This window comes from Argiope bruennichi, chromosome 3 (genome assembly GCF_947563725.1).
Source record: "Argiope bruennichi chromosome 3, qqArgBrue1.1, whole genome shotgun sequence".
Lineage (NCBI taxonomy): Eukaryota > Metazoa > Arthropoda > Arachnida > Araneae > Araneidae > Argiope > Argiope bruennichi.
In genome coordinates this window covers 89021123-89036207 of record NC_079153.1, presented here as the reverse complement: position 1 = coordinate 89036207, position 15085 = coordinate 89021123, and the positions used below count along the sequence as shown (strand labels likewise).

Sequence of the window (15085 nt, the reverse complement as noted above, 5' to 3'; positions counted from 1 at the left end):
GAGTCTCGTGAAAGTTTCTACTAAAAACTTCTTTAATATATATAAAAAGTTAATTGGAGAAGTTATTCGATACAAGAGACTAATCAGATCAAATGATAGATATTTTTACTCTGGATATCATTTCATAATTCATTATTTCGAAGAAAAAGTGAAAAGGGTTGGTGATCTAACTCCATTAATATTCAAGATAATTTTTTTTAAGACTACAATATGCGAAGTATTTTAAGTCGAAAATATATCACCCAAAACAAACATCAATATTCCAGTCAGAATTATGGACAAACCTTTGAGGTTACAAAAGGCTCTTTTACCGATGAATCCCAGGCCGATTAGATTGAATAATCATGGGCTTCGTGTAATCCCTGGAGTAACTTGTATTTAGCGAGATTCCATTACACATGGCGTCCTGTTGAACAATAATTGATGAACGAACTTCCCATCAATGAGCGCCTGAAATTAATTATCCCAATAAGTACGAATAAAGCATTGCAGATTGAAACAAAGATTTAAAGAGAGTGCCTACATTCGAGGGCGTTTTAAGAAAGCTATTTTTCAAGCTTTGTTTGGTTTTAAATAGTGTATAGTTAAATTATCCCTTTATGATTTGATATCATAAAAATTGACCCAATTTCATGACCTAATTCATATATTAAACAATTGTGTAATTCCCGAAAAATTTACCCAAAATGGCTAGCGTTACACAAGATTCTAATGGGATAATCATAACATGCATATAACTTGGTACATTTACACATTAGGTAGTAAGCATATTTATCTTCAAAATTAACTAAACTCTAAAATGCTGATTAACATGCAAAAGCGTAATGAAGATATATACGTTAGACATTTCATTTTCCAGATTATTTTCTAATAAAATAAATTTCTAGAAATAAGGTATTTAATGTGTCTAATCTTGAGTTCCATTTATCGACAATGTACAAAAATCTTGAAAATTTCGAAATCTTTAAACAATATTGAAGATGTTGTGTAAATTGTTTATAAATTACTTCAAATAATTGAGAAACGTTTTAATGTTTGCAGTTACAGTAAAAAAGGAAACCCTTCTTTAGAGAATAGTCTAAAATTCCCTTCACTTACGTTACTTTTTCTTCCTATATTAAGCATTTCTTTTGCTGAGCTCGCATTTTTATTCCGTGAATTTTTGTAAGTAGTAGTGAATACCTTTGTACTGTAAACCGGTTTACAATAAAATAACGTTAGATCTGTTTGCTTATAATTACAGCATTCATTAGGAATTTAGTACATTCAATATACTAATCCCATCTTCATAAGATGGGAAATAGTTCAACGAAAGGTTTCGGAACAAAATTGCGTAGCTGAAATCATTAAAAATTTAAATTGATATTTTATTTACTTCCAATTAAAAGCGCTTCGAGTGGGGTTCTTGAAGAGATTGTAACGCAAGCTTTCAAAAGAGAAATTACATGTTCTTAAATGTTAATAGCGACATGATTAAATCCAAGATAGTTAAGAGTGAAAAATAGCGAAAAATTTAGTATCTTCATCGGCGTTTTATAGTTTCAAATAAATATTTGGAGCAAAGTTTTTGAATTCTGAAATACTCAGAAGTGGAGGTTTGCAGTTACAATGAAAACTGTAGTTATTCACAATACTGTCAAGTTAATCAGACTGGCGACCAATATTGAGCTTCCCCAAATATTTTCAAATTCTTTATATAAGTAATTAACATTCTATTCAGAAATCGGGATTTTTAATTATGAGCTATAACAACTTCACGTGTGTAAGCATTCTAGCAAAGTGATATAATAATGAAGAAAACTCTTTATATTACTTACATCCTTTGCTGGAATTCAGGCATCTTGTAAACTTTGTTTCTCTGGAAGAATTGGAGCCGAGTAATCTGCGTAGCTTGGCTTCGTACTTCCACGTAAAGTAAGTTGATTTTGGAACTAATGCATTAAATGCTTAGAAAAAACTTCAAAGACTTCAATAGCATCCTCATTTATCATTTAGTCAAGCACATCTAAAGATGTCAGATGAAGTATTGGACACCCACCTATAAAGATGAAGAAATATCGTACAATTTTAAATAATTTCCAATTAAATGAAGAATGCTTGCAACTATACATTGTATAAAACTGAATTACGATAGTACGATTTTATGTAACAAACCATAGTTAACATGAAATTTTAGACCCTTTGGGTAGTATTTCAATACTATTCGGAATGAAATAAAAATATTAAAATTTTAATTTAAGAGTGCAGTTAAAAAAATCAGATTTTAATTTCATCTCAAAAACTATGTTAGAATGACAATTTCGTTTTGGAATTTTGACAAATTCGAAATTTAACCCTCTTCCATAAGATTATTTTCTCAATTTATGCATCGAATTGCAGAACAATTTTTGAAACCAATTCGTTAAAAACGAATTCTTGCAAGTTATCAGGAATCCTTCTCATACTAATTTAAATAAACGCACTGAAGAGAATATGCCATCTAATAAGATTAAATTCGCATGTCAAGGGCAAAAATTCAATTCTTGATTTATGATATGAAAGTCACTAAGATTTCACCTAAGGGCATCTGAAATTTTGTAAACTTTGAAAACAAAATGAATTTTTCATAAGTAATAATGGATGTTTCCAATTTTTTTATTTCTGGAAAGAGCATATGTTCTCATTTATACCATATATAAAAATCAGAATTATTCTTCATTGTTTGAAAAATTAAGTTTTTTCTTGTAAAACTTGAAAGTTTTAAATGAAGCGTTAATCGTAGAGCAACGATATGCCAAATTTCTAACATTGAATTTGATAGAACGTTTTTAACTAATCGATCATAAAAAGGTACGTTTTAATTCATAGATAGACAAAAAAATACCATAACTCGTAATTGCTCTAAATTTGCTGACAGTGTTCTTGAGGAATCCTTAAACTTAATGGAATTAGGCATTCTAATTCGGATATCCAAATTAGTTTCAGAGAAAAATTACTTTAAAATTTGTTAGAAAACAGAATTTTTCATTTCCATTATTTTTAAATCATTTCTAATCAATATTTAAAAAAGTCTAAATATCTTACGTTGATATATTCATTCTCACAAAAAAAAATTCAATTAGTTTGAATAAAATATGGTTGATTTTTAGCATTTTATGGTAAGATTTCCTGAAAAAACGAGTTTAAAGATTCAACACAATATTACCATTTTATTTTTTTTTACATTAACCAAATATTTTTTTTAAGTAATGATTTCATAAGTTTTTTCATAATTAAAAACTGCTCTAGTTTGTCTTAGTCCTTAAAAGAAAAAAAAAATGGAAAATTTAAAAAATTTCATAGTCACAATATTTATAACATTTTTCGTCAAATGTTTATTAAGCTTTATAATATTAAAACAGTTAAATAAAACAAGATTAAAACATTTCAAAGAAGCAAAGATTAAAACATTTCAAAGAAGCAAAGATTAAAACATTTCAAAGAAGCAAAGATTAAAACATTTCAAAGAAGCAAAGATTAAAAAATATTATTTGAATAAGTAGGAGTTAAAACTTATCTATGCAAAATTTTACAATCATTTTTTACACAAAACAAATAGTCGTAAGCAGTTATATAGTCGTAAGCAGTTTTTAATTTCAACGAGACCACATTTATATATTTTAGAGCAACACACACACTAATTTGGGTGACACTAATGAATGTGAAAGCCAAATAAGTCTGTTTTTGGAACGGTTTTTTGAGAAATTCGATTCCCCCTCTACGCAACTTACCATTCATAATAAAAATAATTCATTTTCTGTTAACTCGTAGCACTTCCAAATTTGAATGAAAAAAGTGCGTTGCAATCTTTGAAAAGCTGATTTTCTTTTCAAAAATGGTTCAAATTGACATTTAGATATTAACACAGAAAGATAAGCGAAATTATCAAATTTGCAAATACTGTGTAAACCTTTTCAAAAAACTCCTTTATTTCGAAGTAATAAAGGATAGAGACTTATCAATAAAAATATAAAATAAATGAGAGGGAGAGGGCGTGGCTCTTAATATCGAAACAGTCTAAACGACTTCGTATCTCGTAAAATATTTGTTAGATTCTTTTGAAGATTTCAGACAGAGGTGCAGAGACAATTTTAGACACAAAATTCAAAAATTAGCATTTTTTTATAGATTTTAAATCCCCTTATTAAACCATTCAAACTCCCATTTTAAAATTCCATTTTTTTTCAACTTTCGATACATTTTTAATCGAGTATTATAACCATGGCATTTCAATACTCGGCTTTTATTTCTGAATTGATTCTCCCCTCCATTGGCTTGAAATCAACATTTAATTAAAGTCTCAATCTATTAAATGCTAATTTATACGCAATGAAAATTCCATTAATAATGGAAATGCATAATTATATTAAAATTCTTTTCATCACTTCAGAGTGTACAACTCGGTTGCAGAATTCAATGTTTACAAATATGAAAGCTAAAAACATCAAGTCTGACCAACATACTAAGTACTTATTAAAAATGTGTAATACATTACACAAAATTACAATTATAGAAAATTTCACAAACTTACCATAAGTAGATTCAAATTTCGCAAGAAGCACACCTTAGAAACGTCTTGGGCTTGTCAAGCTAAGCTGCAGAAACTCGCACAGCTTTTATCTCAGAGGAAAATGCTACATGCAGTAACTGTTCTTTCGCATAATGACTGTTGTATCTGTAGACACGAGAGTCTTGAAAAGAGCATTCAGTTTTCTGGCGCATATCATATTGAAATTTAAAATATCGAAATCTTTCCAAAATACAATGCAATGGCTGTGTTGCCATTGCCCAATATCCAAGAGTAAATATGAAACTAAAGCATCCATTACGTTGACGATGGACAAATATTTGTTGATCTAACTAATAAAATACATTTCTCTACGTTTTCCAAAAACGATAGTCTTATATTGCATTCAAAAGGCAATAAGAGAAAAACTTCAAACGAGGAAAGATCTTACTTTTATAGCAGCTGGAAAAAAAGTCTCGTGTGGTTTTTGTTTTTTTTCACTTTGATTTCTCCCATGCGGCATGTCTCAGATAGCTAGATTATTGATGAAAACTTAGAGATAATTTTGGGGTTATAAAGCATTGATAATTCCTATATCTGCTATACGTAAGTAAAAATAATTCAGTCGTTCAATTTTATTCCTACAGCAAACTAAAATTTTTAAAAAAGTAAAATTAATTAATTTTTTGTTTGTTTTTAATTCACAGATCTGGCGAAAATTGGTGGTAAAATATTTGCTAAAGAACTCCAGGACTTCGATCGAATTTGATCAAGATCATTCAATAGTGGGCCTGCCATAAGGCAATCCCTCCATCTAAAATTAAATGCTACCATGTTAGTGCAATGTTAAACTTGGGAAAGTATAATACTGGCCCCATTGTTAATCTGGTTTTTTGAACCAATTCATGATTACTAATTCCACTGCACGAAAGTCTTTATTTTATTTTTGAGAAAAAGGCTATAAATTTGACGTAGCATAAATACAAAGACTTACTCGTTTTTCTGTCATTTTTATTGTTTCATAGTTCAATTTATATCTTTTCTTACCCTAATCCCTTACATGATTCATAACTTTAAAAAAATCAGAATTAGATGTAAAGAGAGAATCGATACTTTTCAGTTTATCCTGATAGTTTGGACCATGCAGTATGTTTGATTTGCTTATTGGCTTAAAATAAATTTCGAAACTACACGAGGACTTCTATAATACTTCACAACACTCAGTGGCAAATTTAAAAAACACCAGATCGAAATACGTTATAGATTCTAATAGAATTTGAATTCGAATCCCTTATTAACCGTGTTTCCAAGATGATGTTTCACCACTATGACATCAAACTTTTCAAGTATTCTCTATGCTTTAACAAACAGTGTGAATGCTAAACGGTTTTGATATGATATTTTCTTCAATGATTAAGCTGTATCTAAAAATATCAGTTGTTACGAGAAAATGTAGATGTATCTGTATATACAGTGCAATTATTCGAATTTTGTCTCGAATAAATAACAGTTTCTAAATTTATGCAATTTGATATATGCCTAAAATATTTGAAATATGTATAAAATATGTGTATAAAATGATGTACGAATACTTTAAAATTCTTTCTTCATAAATAATAATTAAACTCTAAAATATTTTTTTTTTTTTTTTTTGCTAAAAAACGATTTTTTTAAGAATGTGCTTAAAAAATACTCTGAAGCACTTTAATGAATCTTTTGCAACAATTGATGCAGTTATTAATACATAATTAACTACAATGTTTCAAGACATAAAACAGATTATTTAATCTTTATTTTTAGCTTTCTTATTAAGTTAAAAAAAGGGGAACAAACAATTATTTAAAATTTGATGTTTTAAGTTAAATTTTATATTATTTTTATAATTGTTAATAATTTACAAGAAAAATTAGCTTTCAGCGATTTGTAAATTGAATTGCATTTTTCAAAGGCACTTGGAAGTTAAATTCATTTGCTCCACATGATATTTTGGAGCGAGTGACTTAAAGATTTTTTAATTAAAAAATAACAGGATTTTACATTGAATCTTATAATTTCATTTTTATTATTAATATTTTACACATTAATATTTTTTACATAAATATTATATAAGTTTTAAAATATTATTTTTTTTTTTGCTTGATTGTTAGCATTCTATCAAAAACTATTATTAAATATATTTTTACATTCTTGAATTTGGCGCCTACATTGTGTACTTAACCACAGTTCATTTAATCCTTTAAAGGGCCATTTTTTTCTAGTCATATTATGTTTAAATATTTTTAGGCTTGAAATTAGAATAAGGAAAGGGATTCATTTAGTTTATTAGATATATTTAACTTGATAATTAATTCGGTTAATTAATAATTAAGTAACAAATCAAGACACTTTATTTTGTGTGAGATAAAGAACTGAAGAATCTAAGTTTCTGTTTTTCTAAAAAAAAATATCAAAACTTATGCCAACCTACATAATTTCATACAAAGATTGATAAATTTGGTGGGAAACATACTTCCCACGGCCCTAGAAAGGGTTAATATAAAAACTGTAAAGTATTAAGCAATTAAAATTTTGCATTCAAATATATAAGAACGATAAAGTTTAACGTGGTGAAACTTATCCATATTATCATTGGCTTGTCGCATGGCAAAAAACATGATACTAAGCATTTACATCATATTTAAAAGCACTATTATCATGTCCAGTTTTTCATATATGCAGTTAGAAAGTGTTGTAACTAAACGTAAAATATTCAATTTCAAAATTCTGATGAATTTAACACTTCCGAATAAAATGCAACATGTACATTTTTGATACTTCCAAAAAATACATTCTTGAAAGTATTTTCATCTGTCCATGAACAAGATGATTCAAAAACATATTAAGCTCAAGCGATGAATTAATGTAATCAAATCATTAAATCCATCAATTTTTAGATTTTTGCATGATTCATGTAATGTTATGGAATTTATATACCATACAAATATTTAGATTATGAAAATGTTGAGAAACTACTGCATATGTTATTACATAAGAAAGCATTTTATTTTATATTATTAGTTACACCTTCAATAATTTCAGCAGTTTTTCTGCAAACATTTTCAGTTTCTTAAACTATTACATATAAAATCATTTTTTAATATCTTAAATGTGGCAAAATTTAAAGTAATAATTCTTCTCTAATTGTGTTAATAATTTTTTTAAAAAAATACATTTCGAAACGGACTTTCAGAAAAGCAAAAAAGAATATTATGATCCAGAATTATAAAATGATTAAAAGAAATCTACATTAAAATAAGTAAAAAATATTAGTTTAGTTTAAAAGTAAAATAAAGAAATTGTAGCATCTATTTTGAGTACAATATATTCAATCTACTTTTTAATTCTTTAAAACCTGGACATTTATAAGACCTGTAAAAATAGACTCTTTTTCCAGTAATCTGCTTCCATGGTAAGAAAATATAGATAGCATAGAAAATACAGATATTATCTGACTTTTATAAATTCAGATTGATTATTCACCACCAAAACGAGCATTGATTAAGCCGCATTGCTGATTTATAAACTTTTCACATCCATTTCATCACTCTTAATTCTATCAATCATACGAATGTACGAATAAAGAGTTTTCACTCTGGCATTCCCAACGGTATTGACAGAAAGCCGATGACTGATGTTGAAATATAATTAATGGGAAATACGAAAACATTTCTGTTCTGTGTTTCTGTAACGCCGATTTTTTGAATAATAATGATAACTATGATCTACAAATTCCTCCAAGAGTATCACCTTTTTTCTTTGTCATTATTCATTTCTTTTTTTTTCATTTTTTTTTCAAATTTCGGGCTACACAAATTCAAATTATGATTTCAAATTATTTTTTATAGGTTTTTAATATGGGTATATATCATATGAAAAATTTTAAAATATATACTTATTAAAATCAGAAGAAAGATTAATAATTACTGATTAATACCAGATGAAGATTGCAGAATATCAACAATATAATAATTTATTGTTCAGGGAACACATTATTGAAAAAGTTTGTGGGCATATTGTATAGTATCTTGTTCTAATAGAGATGTAATTTGTTTGAAAAGTCAATTAGTCAGCACTAATTATTACCTAGTACTATAAATTATTTATTATACAGTTATTAATATAAAAGAATAACAATCATTTAGTATGAATGGACACGTTCAAATTTCTCCTTTTCATTAAAGATAAAAAATTTACAACCTTATTATCATTCCTTCTCAAACGATATAATGCAAGACAAAAGGGTTATTGGTAAGGTCTCGGTTACGGTACCGAAGGATCTCATGTTCGGGACCAGATTCCATCGAAGAACCATCGTGAAAGCGAGTCTGGTGCAAGTTAAAATCTTTCAGGACCAAACGTCCTTCCCTGGTGTGGAAGTCTGGAGAGGGGGTGCAAGCTCAGGTATCGTCCTCGTCATATGACCTCGGTTCAAAAGTATGAGGTCCCTCCCCAAATATCCCTTGTGTCCCTTTAAAGCGAAACGGCGATATAACTAAACAATGAAAAATGAACTAAAAATCAAAGAAAATGAGCTAGAGCATAATAATAATTCACCTGAATTCCTATTTATTATTACCTATTATATGATAATTTAACCAGCCTTGCATAGAATAATACATTATTTATTTCAAATACTTAAAAAATATAGGCTTCTATTCAATTAAAAAAATAATTGATGTCTATCCATATAATACTTTACCTTTAAACACTAACCTCTCTTTTATGACAAAAGCCAAACACGGAGATTGAAACTTTCAAATAATCATTAAATTCTATTGATATATGACATAACTTTAGTAACATCACTTGCATTTTACCTGAGTAGAGAGCTGGCATTTAAATGCACGAAATGTATGATTTTATTTATTTATTTTTCCTCTTAACACCATTTCCTCTAAATTTAACAAACATTGCCAGACAAGATTGTAAGAAACTACAAAGTAATCATCTCTCTCCCCAAGGGTGTCTTAACGAAAGCAACATTTTTCATTTCTCTAAGGTCTTACCAGAACGCTTTGTTCCGAAAATTCCCCGTTTGTAACTACCCCACCTAACTCTAATCATATCTAAAAGGAAAACAAATCGTTATATGTCGCATTTGATAAATGGAGTTAGTAATTTTCTGTCTGACATTTTGCTTATAAGACCCAAGAGATTATATAAAAATATCAAAGAAAGTGATGACTAAAGTATACATAAAAACCTTTTAAAAACATCAAAAACATTTTCAACTATGTTTTTTTCTTGGTAATCTTCATTAAGTTGAAAATGAAAATTTATTGCAACAAAGATAGCAAATATTTGAATTTTTATAGTATTTTTCTAATGTATATATATTAGTTAAAAATTCTAATCCTTGGAGATATAAGCATTATTTGAAGCAGCTTAAAATATTGCAGTAAAAGTAAATTTGAAGGACGTGTGACTTATCCCTTTGCGCACAGTGTTCCACTACATGGTGCACCTAAATTCGCTCGCTTTTAAAATCGTTAAATTTAGCTATAAATTAAAAAATATATGTTTGAGAATCACTTTAAATCTACTTTTTTAATAATAGATGACAATTGAAATCAGACTGATCCATAATTTTCAATATAGCACATTTTGTAAAAATCTATTATTTTTTCCAAGGAATTTTGTTAATTCTTTTCTAATAAAAATAATTGTTAGAAAATTAAAATACTATTTTGTTGGTAGTATCTTAAACTTTTTATTCTATATATATATTTTTTAATTTTTCATAGAGGTATAATCGTTTCATACGTTTAATCTTTGGATAAAATTAGGTGTTCCGTCAGCTATAACACTGTGTCAATCGTGTTACTCGGCGGACACTATGCCGGTAAGACAATACCTGTGTCTTTTTTTCCTGTTCTTCTTTTATTCGTGGAAAATGAACTCAATTCAAAGAATAATGTTTGGGAGTGTCTGAATTCTTGTAAAGGACTAACCCTTACTATCGGTCTGTAATTTTGTGGTTGTCTTTCTTTTTTAATCTGTAAGGCTTGGCAATCTTTACTTAAATTGCACAGAGTTTCCTGATCGTTATTTTCAGTTTCGCTATTGTTCATTTTATATAATAGTTTTAATATTTTTAATTATATGTATATTATAGCGGTGAGATCAACTAATATTTTTTTCCGAAACACTAAAACTGCTTCAAAAACTGCCCTCCAATAAAAAAATCTGAGACTGCCTCCTTGTGGTGCGTGCACCTTGGATCATGCTAAATCTGCTACAATGTATAAAATTGTGCTTTTCTTATTCAAATTCTATAGATTTTACTCATTTTTTCACCTCACTGTAAAGCTCGCTTATTCACACTTTTTAGAGCTCTAGCGGTGCAGTGTTCCAGGTGATGAAACATTCCCAAAATCAAAACAATAAGTACAAGCTGTGTACTCCTATAGACCTAATTAGGTTATCCACAATTTTTTTGTTAGAATTTTAAATTTAAATGTTAGTGTGCCGCAAAGAGTTATATGATTTTATTCAATTTCTTGTAAAAGTAGGACAGCATCATCAAACTCGCATGCTTTATTTTATTTACTTTCAGGAAGTAATGATTAAATCCTATCATTTTCAAAAATTAAGCTATCTGTACAATTCACTGAATAAACCAAATGCCGTAAAATCGAAAATAACTTTCTAATTTTGAACGGAACTTGTGAATTCTGACTTTTAGCGCATAGAAACTAGAATATTAATCAACCCCAGAAAAAGAAAGTAATTAACAAAGAGTGGGTATTTTAAATATTTTTCTTCCGAAATGTTAGGTATTATAATGTCAGGAAATAATTGGATATTTGATATCAAGCAATGCATAAACAGTACGAAACCGAACAACATAAAGAAGACATCCGCCATAAATTTGGTATCAGATTACTTCAGTATATTTCAGTTATTTATTCCTGAACCCCCAATTACGGTTATTTATTCCAAAATAACGATTAATTTCAAGGATTCCCAGAAAATGAGCATTTTGGATATTCTTTAACTAAACAAAAGCATAAAATAAATTCCCAAATTACTTTCGGAAAATTAAGAAACGGAAGTAACCATTTTGTATCTTCTTGTCCAAATAAATATCCACAGAAATTCTGAATGGGAGGAAATTAGCGTATGATCGAAACGGTACTTGTTTTGTGGAAAATGGCTATATTGGCACCAGGAAGTTCGGGATATTTTCTCCGAAGTCGATATTTCGTATCACAGGAAAACTCTTTGACACAAAATGCTCTGTAAGAGAATTAAATATGTTGAATGTGATAAAAGTGGAGTCAGTAGCGACATATTTTTGAAAGATAGCGTCTATTCCATTATGAAGTATATTTAAATCCTGAAAGATTCCGATCTAACATTTTGAACGATGACTGATAAAATATTGCAAAAATAACATTTTAACTGTGGATTTTCTAAGACCAATTATTTGTAAATTAGTGTCAAATAATTTTACTTCAAAAATGATAAGATATATGGGAAGAATTATTTTTAATCTTTGAAATATTATATAAATAATCATATTTTAATTTGAAAAATAACTCATTTTATATCAGTTGCATTCAGAATAAATTGATTTTGTAGTGTATAATAAATTATTCAGTAATAATTAAAAATTAATTTTTTTTCTGATTAACTTGGCCTTTACTCATTCCACTGAGGGCACTTCATATAAGGATGAGAAACTGCCAGCATGGTGATTTGTTCTTTTCATCATATTGGATGCAGAAATGATGGGGATCGGCTATCTCCTTCCGATGACGGAATCTGCTTTCCACGGGAAGTGTTATACCGTAGCAAGTGATGGCCTTTAGGATTCAAACTTAGTTCCCGATAATACTGATGTGATGATTCCGTCACTTAAATTTAATCCAAATTATGTTGGACGGAGTACTTTTGTGTAATTACCTCTCATCTAATATTTGCTTTAAAAATTAATCAAAAATTTAATAGAAAAATCAAATGAAAATTTAAAAAAAAAGAACTTGAATTTTCAATTTTTTAATTACAAATTTATTATCCTATTCTTGCAACTCTATTTGCTTTAGAAAAGCCTTATTCCCTTTCATATCCCTTAAATTTACATCTAACTCTGACAGTTCGGTTTCCGAAAGTGTTATTCTGGTATAGTAAAGAAGACATGTAGAATCGTATTTCATCCTAACGAAAGCCATAAATGCTGCCAGGAAGAAACCTCTGTCAGTATCAGGCGACAACAATATCCTCGTAAATAATCAAAAAGACTTACTGGAGACAATCAATTTACTCCTACATTTTAATCACACAGTATAATAAATTCTTCAAAAAGATATGGTTTGAATTATTTATTAGTCAATATGTCTTCAAATACATTTACAATAATTGCTATACTTAAAAGAAAAAAATTCACAATTATAGAATGCGTCTTTTCCCAGAATGGCTTGATGAAAATATACTAATAAAATTCCAAAGAGATAACTGAATAAAGGATTTATTTAACCGAAGAAATGGCAATTGCATGCTTTATTAAAACTTTGATCGTTTGAGTTTCTCAGTTTATTGGCTATTTTCTTCTTTTGTTTGCCAGAATTCTCATTTTTATTGAAACGTTATGTAAATGTAATTTTCTTATACTTAATTTTCTTATACTTAATTTAAATTATATTTCATTAAAAGTTAAGGGCATCATTTTGAATAAATGTACAGATATTTTTCAAAAATTATGAAACAGTGAGAAATAAGGATTGTATGCTGTTTATAAAATGATTTTAAAAAATACCAATCATAAAAGTAAAATTTTAATGGCCTATATTTTTTTTCTAATACATTCATCATATCAATTAGCAATTGATTTAAAACGAATTTCATTTACAAAATAATTAGTACAATATTATTCACTCATTTCACAAAGATATATTTTTTGTTTAGATAAAATATTATTAATTTTTTTAAAAAAAATATTTTGAATGGCATCTTGGAATAGATAAATGAATCAAACACAGAAGAAGTGTCTAACAGTAAAAATCATATGTTTTCTGCAGAAATACGATAATATTTTGATTTTTTTTAAAGTTATTACTACCTCGTCAGTAAATTTGAGAATTCCATTAATAAAGCGAATTTTTTTATAAAGTAACTTTATTCAGTTACTATTTATTTGCTGTCTAATTTGATTTTGAGCTTATATTATTTATTCTATTAGGGTCAGTAATCTATGGTAAAAATCAAAACAATCACTATAAAAAAAGATTGGCAAATGAAAATAAGTTATTTCAGCAGCGATAATGGTAGAATAGAGCTGTGGAGAAAGATGTCCTACAAATGTTTGATCTGCAGGTTTTGAGTAATAGCTTCCCTGGTATCTTAAGGAAATATTAAGCTTGTGGGAAGAATTTTCTTCACGAATTTAGCGACTGTGCAGATTCTTTTAACAACAGTTTGGGCAGTAGTGGCATTGTTAATGGAAAAATTCGGATTGGCGTGTTGCCATCATATAACTCATGATGGCCGATAAGAACTGATGAGTGGCTTCTTTCCACGATTAAACGAAAAAATTTATTCTTAATACCTTAGAACTCTGGAATTTACGTACCTCTTTAGGTGGTTGAGATAAATTGCATACAAAGTTTTCTAAAACACTTTCACCCCGATGCTTCTTTTTTTTTCGAATATTAGGGAACCATTTCGAGTTAATTATTCTAGAACATAGATTTGAACTAGCGGGAGTGGATCCTCAATAATTTCTCGCATGATCTCTAATAAAAGTGTAATCTCAGAGAAAGTTTTGTATGTATTTGGCTTTAAACTGCTACAAAATATTACCTTTTAGAGTAAACTTAGCATTTTTACTGAATCTATCAGGCCACCTTGGTGATTTTTTTGGCGATTAATCCTGTTATGGGGTTAATACTATTGAAAATCAAATTAGTATTTTTGACACGGTTTTCCCAGCCGATGCAAACAAAAATTTGACACGAAACAACTCTTGCAGACACAAGCACTCATACCAAATTTAATGTATTTAAGACCATTTAGTTTGATAATAATTTTTGCTTTATTAGTAAAAACTGTTCAATTTATGCACAGAGGATTATAATATTTAGCAAATATAACCGGTTACTGCTCATTGCATGTAAAGGAATTTCATGAATTATTGTTCGATATAATTTTGAACCAATAAATAAAAAAACTGAAGATATTAACACATTTGTTTCGCATTTTGCAATGAAACAAGCAACATTATAGTTCTTTTAAAAATTTTACTGCCTTAAAAGTTTTCAAAAATTTGAATAACGTGTATTTGAATTTTATGATTTTTTAGCCTCAAGTAAGAGTTATTAATAAATTCAAATAATGTTGTTCCATTATTGCAGTAAATATAAGTAGGGAAGGCTGATGATAGTTGTAACAATTTTTGAAAAAATGCTAATATTTTAAAGTAATAATTTTTAATTTCTATTTCTTGATTAACTTTTCATTCAAAAAAGGCGGCCAAAATATTGAAAAATTCTTTTGATTTCAGCACCAGATTTTCTTAAAACT

General features: G+C 28.1%; 1 long non-coding RNA gene across 1 annotated transcript; it reads right to left on the bottom strand.

The window, feature by feature from the left end:
* Positions 1-285: 285 nt before the first annotated feature.
* On the bottom strand, positions 286-4847 carry LOC129962536 (uncharacterized). The gene is made up of 3 exons (XR_008783921.1): positions 4550-4847; positions 1818-2038; positions 286-450 (listed from the first exon to the last, which is right to left on the bottom strand). It is a non-coding gene; the product is annotated as an uncharacterized LOC129962536 (long non-coding RNA).
* Positions 4848-15085: the final 10238 nt, after the last annotated feature.